Below are 12,519 nucleotides of genomic sequence, written 5' to 3' on the forward strand. Positions count from 1 at the left end.
CTTCAATTTGTTGATGACGTCATAAACAGAGTGTCACACGGGTTAGGGACACCGGCGTGTGTGATCACACGGCCTACCCATACGAGCGTGTCCCAAAGCCACACAGGCGTGTGACTCCTATTTTGATGAAAAATTTTTTAAGTGTTGGGAAGTTTTCTAAAGTTCTCAGTTTAGTCCCGAATCACTCCTAATGCACGTTTTAGGCCTCGTAGGCCAGTTTAAGTACCGATATGAATGTTTTCGAAAAGTTTTAAATTTTAGTGGAAATTCATGTCCCAATTTTGAATGTTTGTTTGAGTTTAAGTCAGGCAATGCCTCGTACCCTGTTCCAGTGTCGAATACGGGTAAGGGATGTTACAAGAATATCATCGGATACTCGAGAAAGCTCACAAGAAATATGCTTAAACATATAACCATAACATTTCATTTACATCGTTGCTCACACGAGCTATAGGTCGGAATGTAAGCTACATGATGTTGCTCACACAAGCTGTGGAGTATTCACAACAAATGGAGGACCTTAGCCATCGATAGGACATTCAAGACTAGCACCCGAAACATGAAATCCCTAATGACATGTCATTTGTATCCTACGAATTCCTAAGGTTCAACCAGGACTAGATAATCATCATGGTACTAATTTGGATATACATCATTCAATAGCATTATAAATACATAATAACATACAATTGAATAACATGAATATAGTAATCGTACATACGAACTTACCTCGACGACTAGGGCGTAGAAACAAAATCGAGCTAATCTGAGGCCTTAGCTTTTCCCTAATCTACATCTGTACATGATCTATCTTGACCTAAATAGACAATTTCAATCTATTTAATACTTCTATTATTCAATTCAGTCCATAATTCATATTTATGCAAAATTACCTTTTTGCCCGTAACATTTTAACTTTTCATAATTTAGTCATTAAGCTTATAAATTGAAATATAAGCATTTTAATCCTCCTTTGAAGCTAGCCGATTTCTCTAGAGACTTAAACCAACCCATACAAACCATCATTTCATTAATTTTCTATAAAATTTTACTATTTTTACAAACAAATCCCTAAATGTAATGTTCATCCAAACTCACTTTATAAAACTTGTTTATTTATTAATAAGGACTCATAATCTATCATTAAACATTAGAATCATACAAAATCATGCATGTCATAACCCTCAATTTTTAAAAGTTTTACTAATTGATCCTTGCGCTAGCTAAATTAAGCTAAAATGACATCAAAAAATGTAAAAATTATTAAAAATAAGCTTGAAAAAAAATATCATGCACCATTAAGCTAGATGAATCTTCAAGGTGTAAAAATGGAGGTTTTGTTTCTTTTATTTCAGTGAAACTAACCCTTTAGGAAGATGATACCTCATTTTACATTATTTTAATTTCATTAATTTATTCAATTACTATTTTATCCTTTGTTATTAACTAAACAAAACACCAAATTCATGCTCATGTTTGTCCACTAATATGGTGAATGGTATAATTACCATTTAAGTTCACTCACTTTAAAGTTTTATAGCCATTTGGCCCTTTTAAGAAATAGAACTCTACTTTTGCACTGTTTACGATTTAGTCCATTCAACTTAATTAATCATGCAAACATCAAAATTTCTTAATTAAATTTTAATACGTCCTTACTAACATCCCATAGACATTAAAATAATAATAAAATTAAAATTTACTCATCAAATTTGTGGTCCCGAAACTACTATTCTGATTTCACTGAAAACAAAGTTAACAAACAAGTTTAACTAGATTTACAATTTAGTCCTTTTATAATATAAACTCAATATCTATCAATTTCAAGCCAAATTCATCAATTAATCAACAATGGAAACTTGCTAAAATTTCAATAATTGATCAAATTGATACATGGGCTAGCTAAATCAAGCTCCTATGATCATAAATTTATAAAAATTACATGAAAAAGGACTTAATTAACTTAAATTTGGCTTGGTCGAATGCTTTAAAAGATAGGGAGGTTTTCTTTGGTTTCAACAATGGCAGAGGGTGGGATGATAGAAAAAGATGATGGTTTCTCCAATTACTTCATTTTTATATTTAGATTATAGGTTAATTAACTTTGGTTAATTTGTGTAATTAAACTTTATTATTCCTTAATTAACAACTAATCTTTTTTAATGTTTTCGACTATCACATATTTATTATTGGTTTATTTCCATTTTGGTCCATTGCAAATTACCTTCTAGGTCCTAAAGCCTTTTGTCAATTAAAATTCTAAAGTGATTAGACTTTTGCAATGTAGCCTCTGAGCCTTAATTAATTATTTAATTGGAGAAATTATTTGATCATTCTTTAATATATTTCTATATTAACTTCATAAATATTTCTATTTTATATTTATGGACTCAATTTATAAAAATGAGATTTTGAAACCGTATTTTTTGATACCACTGAAAATTGAATAGTTACATTTAACTCAATTAACTCAACAACCTTTCATTCTTAACCCACTCACAATTTCCTATTCAACCAAACCATAACCCAAGAAAATCCACAATCAAATTATTCATATACCCTTACCCTGAACCAACAACTAAATATCACCACAACCTCAATCAAAGTAAACAAAAATACCAAAATTGATGGTCACTGAACTAACTAAAATTTTGACTAAGGCAAGTGCTACTATCAATTAATAGTATAGTTACGGTGAATAAAGATATCATTCCCACGAGGACTACAAGTACTAGTAATTATCTTCTTTCTATTATTTAATCGAATAATTCAAGTGATTGATTAAAAACTAAAATTAACTATATAATTACAAACGAATGCGGCAAAAAACAAATCATGAAAATAATCGAATAACAATCAAGAAACAAAACAATACCCAAGAAAGAATCCACCTAGATTTTATTTGTCACTATCAATCTAAAATAATAATTTTTTGAAAATAGCTTATCATATTTTACTCTCTCATGTCTTAAATTATAAATAACACCATGTATAAAAATCCACAAATTAATCCCAAACAAAATCAATAAAGACTCTAAATTTAGAAAAATTAACTCTAATTTAAGGTTTGAGGAAATTACTTAAACAAAACAACAATTCAGAGGCTATATCGTATAAACATAAAAAATCCTCCCCACACTTAAGATGTGTAACACCCCCACGCCCGAAACCGTCACCGGAGTCAAGCTTGAGGTGTTACTAAACATCTTACCTTTTAAACAACTCTAAACCACTTATTTTAATTTTCGGAATAAACTATTTTTCTGCATCATGGTTGCTTAAAAATTCATTTCTCGAGTTTCAAAACTCGAAATTAATATCCGTAAATTTTTCCTGAAACTAGACTCATATATATATCTACTAATTTTTTTTCTAGAATTTTTGACTTGGCCAATTAGTACAGTTTATTAGTTAAAGTTTCATCTGTTTCAAAACTCGACTACACTGACCTCTTCTTACTACGAACAATTTTTCTTCCTGTAAAAAATTCATATGACTAAGCTGTTTGTTTCTATTAAAACTAGACTCAACAAGGATTCTAACCATATAAAGTACACCTTATAATTAGTTTTTTACAATTTATGGTGAATTTCCAAAGTTGAAATAGGGGATCCAGAAATCGCTCTGACCCTGTTTCACTAAAACTCAGATATCTCATAAAATATAATACCTTTACCTATTTTGCTTATTCCATAAGAAAATAGACATAATAATATTTAATTTCATATATTATTCATCTTCAAAATATGTTTCTACAATTTTTAGTGATTTTTCAAAGTTACTTCATTTCTGTTACTTGAATCTGTTTTTAGGTTACTTTCACATTTTTCATAATTTTCATGTGATAATCACCATTCAATCATACATATTAATAAACATGTATATCATCGGTCATTTTATTAGCTAATCACTAGCAAGTATTTACTCATCATTCATTGTTCATATTATGCCAAAAGTAGCTATGTTTCTATACATGCCATACACAAAACAAAACGTCTAATTATACCGAGTTATTTCTTTGATAGTGTGATCGGCCTCCGACGTTTCCTTCGATCCCCGAGTGGCTAGATAAGTACTATAAGAAGAAGAAAATAAAGAGATTAAGCACTAGGCTTAGTAAGCTTACAAGCAAATAAATCACAACATTCAACATAATGGATAATTATGCATAATATCATCTAACATCATAAATTTCTTTACTTCTCAATTTCTATCTTCTTCTTTATCCCCTTACCTTCTTTCTTACCTGACCTTTCCTTTTTCATAAATATAATCTACTTTTTCTTTGCTGTTAATTCACTGTAATTTAACTCGTACCCTGACCCGTTGAACCACTCGGAATACTAAGGATACTAGGGTCGTTCCTGTCTTTCAATATCCTACCAATGCCATGTCTTTGACATGGACTTACATGAATTATTCCTGTCTCCAATGCCATATATAATATGGACTTATATGGCTCAATCCTGTCTCCAAAGCCATATTTCTAATATGGACTTACATGGCTCATTTCATTCGTCTGTCAACCCTAATATCCTAACATTCCTAAGGTTCAACCGGGGCTTTCTAACACTTTTCCTCTGTCACTTCACCTTAAATTCGACTTTAAATATTTTCATAACATAAATATATAAATGCTGTAAATTGACAATAATAATGTAAAATAAAAGAATATTGCATTTATTTACTGTAACTTACCTTGATACAAAATGTGACTAAACTTTACAATTTAGTCATTTACTTTTTCTTTTCCCCGATCTACTCCCGAATTTCGTTCTTCTTGATCTATAATAGCAAATTTAAATTATCTAATATTCACATTTATTAAAACAGTCTGTGACCCAAACTTTGGCAAAATTATATTTTTACCCCTAAACTTTCACATATTTGCACTTTTGCCCCAATGCTCGTAAATTAAACTTCCTCCTATTTTCTTATGTTTTATGACATGCTGATCATTTTTCCCTTCTATAGAAATATCAAAATCACACTCTAACATATACTTATGACTATTGGTATTTTTTTCCGATTTAAGCCATTTTACTCGTTTTCACTTAAAACCGAGTAGCATAAGTTGTTTAACATAATTTAAAACCTCATATTCTATCATAAAACACCAAAATACACAAATTTTAGCTATGGGTATTTTTCCAAATATGAACCCTAGGTTGAATTATTGCTAGAATAAGCTTAATCAAGTTACCAGGACTCCAAAAACGTAAAGATCATTAAAAACGGGGCTTAGAATCACTTACTATGAGGCTTGAAAGTTGAAGAAACCCCAGCTATGGAGGAGAGCAAAATCGGTAGAAACTAATTGAGAAGATGACCATTTTGTGTTATTTTTCCCTTTTTAATTCATTTAATATCCAAATGACCAAATTGCCCTCCTTACTAAACTTTCAAAATTCCTTCCATGTCCTAATTTTTGTCCATGAACTTAAAATTGGTCAAATTGTTATTTAAACCCTCCTAATTAATATTCCAAAGCAATTTCATACTAAAACTTCTAGAATGCAAGTATTGCAAATTATTCGATTTAGTCCCTAACCTCAACTTAAGCACTTTATGCATAGAATTTCATCACGAAATTTTCACACAATCATGCAATCATACCATAAACCTCAAAATAATAATAAAATAAATTTTTCTACCTCAGATTTGTGGTTTCGCAACCACTGTTCCGTTTAGGCCCTATTTTGGGATGTTACAAGATGTACATTGTCTTCAATGTAAAAACAAAATTAGTCATAATAAGCAAATTATCATAAGAAAGGGAGGAAGAGAATTGAAATTGTGCTAAATTTGGATGATTGTGCCAGAATAGTGAAATCTAGAAACGTAAGAGATCCTAAATTAAGTACATGGTTCCGTGCACACTAATAAGAAAAGAGATTGTGTGGCTCAACCGTGTATCTCACTAAGCCTTTGCGGTTTTAATTTTTTTATTCCAATCGTCACACGGTTGTGTATCCAGACCGTGTGGGTCACACCGTCGTGTCGCTCGATCGTGTATCTTTCTGAGCCTGTGTGTATCCTAAGAAAATTTTAAAAATTGTTCCATTATGCACATGGTCTGTAACACGCCCCTATGCCTAGGACATGTGTCTTCACTCAGACCATATAGGCTTGCCGTTCACTTCTCTCATGGTCGTGTTTATATACATATGGGTCACATGGCCGTGTCACCAAGTTGTGTGACTCTGTGGGCTGTATGGATGGTAAGCTTTTCTGTTCCCCATGTGCATATAGGCGTGTTCCCATGCTGTGTAAGCCACACGATCGTGTCACTAGGCTGTGTGGTCCACTTTTTTTTAATTTTTTAAGTAGTAAAAATAATATGTAAGAAATTAACATACTAAGCATGCAATACAAATAAATGAAATAAAAAACATAAAACACTCGAGTTGCCTCTTGAGAAGAGCTTATTTAGAGTCTAAGCTCGACTTCCCTTTTCAAGCATATGGTTAATTCAGATTTTGGAGTCGGAGCTCCTTTATTTCGTTATCAAATTCATCACCAAGACAAAGTTTGAGTAGATGATTGTTTACCTTAAATGTTCCATATTCAGGATGTGTTAGGTATTAGGCCATAAGGAAACACGTGTTTTACCATAAATGGATTCAACCATCTTGACTTAATCTCTTTAGGGAACATTCATGGATCTAAATCGTCTAATAGCATTTTGTCTCCAACTTTGAATTGGTGTGTCCTCTTTAATTGCTCACCATGGCATTGTTTTTCTACTTCTTTGTACGTTCTTGGGTTCTCATAAGCCTCTGTTCGCCATTCATCTAGTTTATCGAGCTGCACCATTCCTTCTTTACTTGTCTCTTGATTTCTATCACCTTGAAAAAGACACGATTCTAACACGTCTTCGTGAGTAATTTCCTGCAATGAATGTTGAGCCACATGATTACTAACATCAACAAAATAACGAGTATCATCTCACTCACTAGAAACTCTCACAACATCACATGTTTGAAGAGTGACCGCTTCATCACCTACCCTTAGCACAAGTTCACCATTACCCACATTAATAATAGTTTTAGCAATGGCTAAAAAGGGTCGACCTAAAATCATGGGTACCTCAATATCCTCATCCATGTCTAGTATAATAAAATTAATAGGGAATATGAATTTATCTACTTTAACAAGCACATCCTCAATAAAACCCCTAGGATACTTAATTGATCTGTCATCTAATTGAATACTCATCCTAGTGGGTTTTGGTTCCTCGAGACCAAGTTGTTTGAACATTTTATAAGGCCTTAAATTTATGCTAGCACCCAAATTAGCCAAAGCCTTTTCAACATTTAAGCTACCAATAAAACAAGGGATAGTAAAACTCCCTAGATCATTAAGCTTAGTGGGTACTTTGTTTTGGAGAATGGCTGAACACTCCTCATTCAACTCCACAATGGATAACTCTTCTAACTTCCTTTTATTTTTTAACATATCCTTTAAAAATTTTGCATATTTCGGCATCTGCGAAAGAGCTTCAATAAAAGGTAAGTTAATATGTAATTGTTTAAAAAGTTTAAGAAATTTACCAAATTGTTCGTCCATGCGGCTTTTCTTCAACTTTGACAAATATAGAATTGGTGGTTTGTAATCTCTGATCACCAACTTATGTTCTTTCTTGCATTCCCCAACCCCATCATTTTTCTCAATAGGTTCTGGATTCAGGTTCTTTTCAGGCTCGACTAACACATTTCCACTTCGTAAGGTGATTGCTTGGACTTGCTCTTTTGGGTTGATTTCAGTGTTACTAGGTAAACTCTCTTGTTGTCTCTTTGAACCAATTTAACAAGTTGGCTAATCTAATTCTCGAGACCCTGAATAGATATCTATTGATTCCTCAAAGTTGTTTAAGTGTTCTGAAATCTAGTTTCTGTTACTGAAATAAATGTAGTCAACATCTTTTCCAAATTCGACTTCTTTTCTTGCTGATAAGGTTGCTAAAATGTAACGACCTAAATTTTAAGGTCATTGGAAAGGTGAGTTTTTGGGTTTTCGATTTTGAAAATTAGATTTGTAAATATTTATTAGAAATATTTATGAAGTTAAGTGAGAGGTTAATTAGATTTTAATTAAGTAAATTTATCTTAATTAGGGTTAATTAAGTATAAGGATTAAATTGAATAATGTGTGAAAGTTTAATTATAAACTGTAGAAAAGTCAAGAGATTAAATTAGCAAATAAGCCTATATGATTTAGTGTGTGGTAAGTATAAATACATGTGTATTTATTCTAATTGGTACAAATGTATGTATATATATGTATTTACTTATTATATAAGTAAATAGTAATATAAAGTAAAATATATTATATTATATAATTATAACATATTGATTAAATAAAGAAAATAAAAGAAATAAAACATAAAAAAAGAAGGCACGATTATCAGGGAGAGAAAGAAGGAAAAAGGGAAAGAAAAAGAAAAGGGAAAATTAGGGTTTTAAGATTTCAAGCTTGATTGGTCAATCAATTTAATCCCTTTTCTTGTAATTTTGGTGTCTATGGAATCTTAGGAAGAAATACTATTTGAATTTTGTTGAAATTTAGAAAGTTATTGAATTTTTAGGTGTTGATTAAGTTGAATGAATGGAAGAATTATTGGTTTAATTGATAGAAATTCAAGTTAGAAGTGGGAGAAGGATTAAATAATAAAAGAGATATAAGTTTTGTTATAGTAGGACTAAATTGTCTAAATTGTAGAATTGATGTTTTATCTTGAATATTAAGAGTTGAAACTTATTTAAAGTAGGTATAAAATGAAATTTATAAGGTTATTTGAAGAAAAGAATGGTTATGCTGGTAGGACCTAATTGGAAATATAGTAAAAGTTACATGGAAATTAAAGAGTGTGTTATTAAATAACATATATTGATAATTTTAAATGTTAAATTTTATGTAGCCAACATAGCACCGGAAACGTCATCGAAAAAGGGAAAGGAGAAAATAAACGAGGATATCGAATAAACCCGAGAATTTCGGTTTGTATTTCTATAAACTATGCTTAATGATTTAATACAATATAATTATTATTTTTAATAGTTAGAATGTATAATGAATTATATGATGGAAATTGTTACTACTTCTGTATTGAAATGAAACAATTTGAATACTCTATTAACAGTGTCGGGCTAGTCGGATACAATTGGCATGCCATAGGGTTGGAAGTGTTCAAGGATATTCCGACTATGTGTCGATGAGACACTATATGTGTCGACTACTGTGATTGTTCCAGATTCGTTTTGAAGAGGTACTTCGTACTTGACTATGGTTGTTACTGTTACTATTACTGTTACCCTACGGTGTATTCCGGTTTTGACCGATGAAACATTATATATTATCCCCGGTGTGTGGGTTGGATCTGCGTATCCGTTTAGGTCTGAGTTAATAGGCGTAAATGAAAGTACTGAGGACTGTTTGATATCGATTAAGTGATGTGATTGATTTACGAATGTTTAAGTTATCGAATGCATGAAATATAAATATATATGAATTGCGTAACTACAGAGAAGAGATGTAAAATGAATGTAAGGGGTAAAGTTATTAAGATTATGAAAGTAAAAAGTTTAAGTTACAATGTATATACATAGCTTATTATTGTTTTAAGTATTAGTATTAGTTTATAGAAATACCACTGAGTGTACACTCAGCGTACAGTTTTTTTTCCGTGCGCAGGATTAGGTACGAAAGAAAGTTAAGGACTCAGCATCCAAGCCAATCCCTAACTCAAAGTGGTGAAGCACCTTTCTTTTGGTAAAATGGCATGTACCTAGGCTAATAAGAATTTATTTTGTAAATGATAAGAATGAGCATGAAAGATGTTGAAACATGGTATGAAATATGCATATTTTGGAAGTTAAACTTACATGAGTTTGACTAGTATGATAATGTAGTATAATTTTGATATGAATTGTGGTACATAATCCTTAAAAGGTATTGAAGTGAATGAATGAATATTTGCTAAGTTTGAATAGCATAATGAATGATATTTGATTTAAGAATTATTAGTAAATGTTTGGGCGTGAATTAGATGTGTTTAGCATATGAAAATAGCTTAAAAATGGTCAAAAATCATGTTTTCAGACGGCCAAGTCACATGGGCGTGTGCTCAGGCCGTGTGGCTCTCTATTTATGTCACACGGGCTATCCCTACGGTCATGTTTGCAAGTCAGATCTGCCCACGGCCTGGCCCCACGGCTATGGAAACCCCACGGGCATGTCCCAGGCCACACGGGCGTTTCCAAAGTTACCGATTTATTCCCGAATTACTTTTAAAGCATGTATTAGGTCCCGTAGACCCATTTTAGGGACTTTATAGTGTAATTTGAGAAGTTTCAATTTGGAATGCAAATTTAAGACTCGGTTTTGTATAAATGCTAGTGTATAAGTCAGGTAATGCCTTGTAACCCTATTCCGGTGACGGTTTGAGGTTAGGAGGTGTTACATAAAAGCCCAGACAGGGTTGTGACCTTTTATTTCCTTGACTAGCCCAAGAAAAATTCAAATGATTCCTCTATCCTGAGTTATAATTATTGTTATAGGGATTGTTCTGAGGTCTAGAATTATTACCCATAAAGTCAACTTACTCATGCTCCATGTTATACTTGAAGGGAAAATATCCTAGATTGATCATCCTCAATCCAATCACATCAAACTGCATTACCGAAGTCACATGTTTACTGAAACTCAAACCGTCAATTTTTTTACTAGGAGCTTCAACCTGACTTGCCAATATAACAACTGCATCTATATTAAAAACATTAATTGCCTTGGTAGGCTTTGTTCTCATAACTTGTCATTGATAATTATTCAGTGTCATCTCCTCAATAAATTCTTGAGCTACTTCAAATGTTTTATTATTCAATGTTCCGCTAGTTTTGCATCAATTATCTGTCTAGCTGAGGGATTTAAACCGTTATAAAAAGTTTCAATTTGTAACCACAAAGGTAACCCATGATGAGGACACCTTTTCAAAAGATCCTTAACTCTCTCTCATGTATTATATAGTGTCTCAAGCTCACATTGAGAAAAAGAAGAGATATTATTCCTCAACTTGGCAATTTCGGCTAGTGGAAAATACTTCAACAGAAATTTTTCAGTCATTTGAACCAAAGTAGTGATGGAACCTCGTAGAAGAGAATTCAACCACTGTTTCACCTTGTTCCTCAAAGAGAATGGGAACAACCATAAGCATATAACATCATCAGTAAAGCCATTGATATTAAATATATCACAGATCTCCAAAAAGTTAGCTAAATGAACATTCGGATCTTCATCTTGCAACCCACCAAACTGAACATATTGTTGCACCATCTGAATTGTGTTCAGCTTAATTTCAAAATTATTTGCAGCAATAGTCGGTCTAATAATACTCAATTTAGCCCCAATCAGAGTGGGCTTAGCATAATCATAAATAGTCCGAGGAGCAGGATGTGCAGGAAGTTGCAGATTACCAGGATTAATAACTATCTCCACAATAATGTCTTTTTTCTCTTGATTGTTTATGATTTTTTTTGTTGTCCTTGCATTGTTTCTCTAACCTCTTTTCAATTTCTATGAAAAATCTTTTCAAGTTCACTATAAAAAAACTAATGGTTTCAACTGGTTGCCTCTAATCATAGACCAAGGGAACCTGAAAGAATCAAATAAAAGAAAAATCAAAATTAAAAAAATTAAATTAAAAATAAAAGTATTAAAATAAAAATAAAAATGACTAAATTAATAGAAATAAAGTTTTCTTAATATTCTAGTCCTCAGCAACGACGCCAAAAATTTGATGGTCATGGAACTAACTAAAAATTTGACTAAGACAAGTGTACCTATCAATTAATAGTATAGTTACAATGAGCAAAGATATCATTCCCACGAGTACTATAAGTACTAGTAATTTTCTTCTTTCTATTATTTAATCGACTAATTTGAGTGATCAATTAAAAACTAAAATTAACTAATTTAATTTCTAACTAATGCAGCAAAGAACAAATCACAAAAATAATTGAATCACAACCAAGAAAAAAAACAATAACTAGGAAAGAATCTACCTAGATTTCATCTGTCACTATCAATCTAAATTACACAATTTCTTTACTTAGCACTTTGATCTCTAAATTATGCTAATATCTATTTCGAGCATAAGACCAACTGACTCTAGGTTGATTAATTGAAAATATTTCTAATTAAAACACTTATTATCGTATTAAATCGTGCTATGAATTTCCCTATTTGATTTTACTGTAATCAAATAGATTTATATCATCCTATTTCTGGGATTGCATGTTACTCCACTCAATTACTCAAGATCTAATCTTAAGCAATGTTTATTCAACCACCTACTTAAGCATATCGGATATGGATTAATATTCTAGAAATATCAAACTAAGAATTAAGCACACATAATTTTAAATAAGGAACTAAGTGTTTATTGCGTAAAATAAAAATCAAACGACAGAATCCATCATATGGTTCATCTCCTTAGGTATTTAGAAAATCAGTTTATGCTTG

At 31.6% G+C, this 12,519-nt stretch overlaps 1 non-coding gene across 1 annotated transcript; it reads left to right on the plus strand.

Annotated features, from left to right (window-relative positions):
• Positions 1 to 10,966: 10,966 nt before the first annotated feature.
• Positions 10,967 to 11,073, plus strand: LOC128282366 (small nucleolar RNA R71). The gene has a single exon (XR_008272626.1). It is a non-coding gene; the product is annotated as a small nucleolar RNA R71 (small nucleolar RNA).
• Positions 11,074 to 12,519: the final 1,446 nt, after the last annotated feature.

The sequence above is a fragment of the Gossypium arboreum genome, chromosome 1, assembly GCF_025698485.1.
Source record: "Gossypium arboreum isolate Shixiya-1 chromosome 1, ASM2569848v2, whole genome shotgun sequence".
NCBI lineage: Eukaryota > Viridiplantae > Streptophyta > Magnoliopsida > Malvales > Malvaceae > Gossypium > Gossypium arboreum.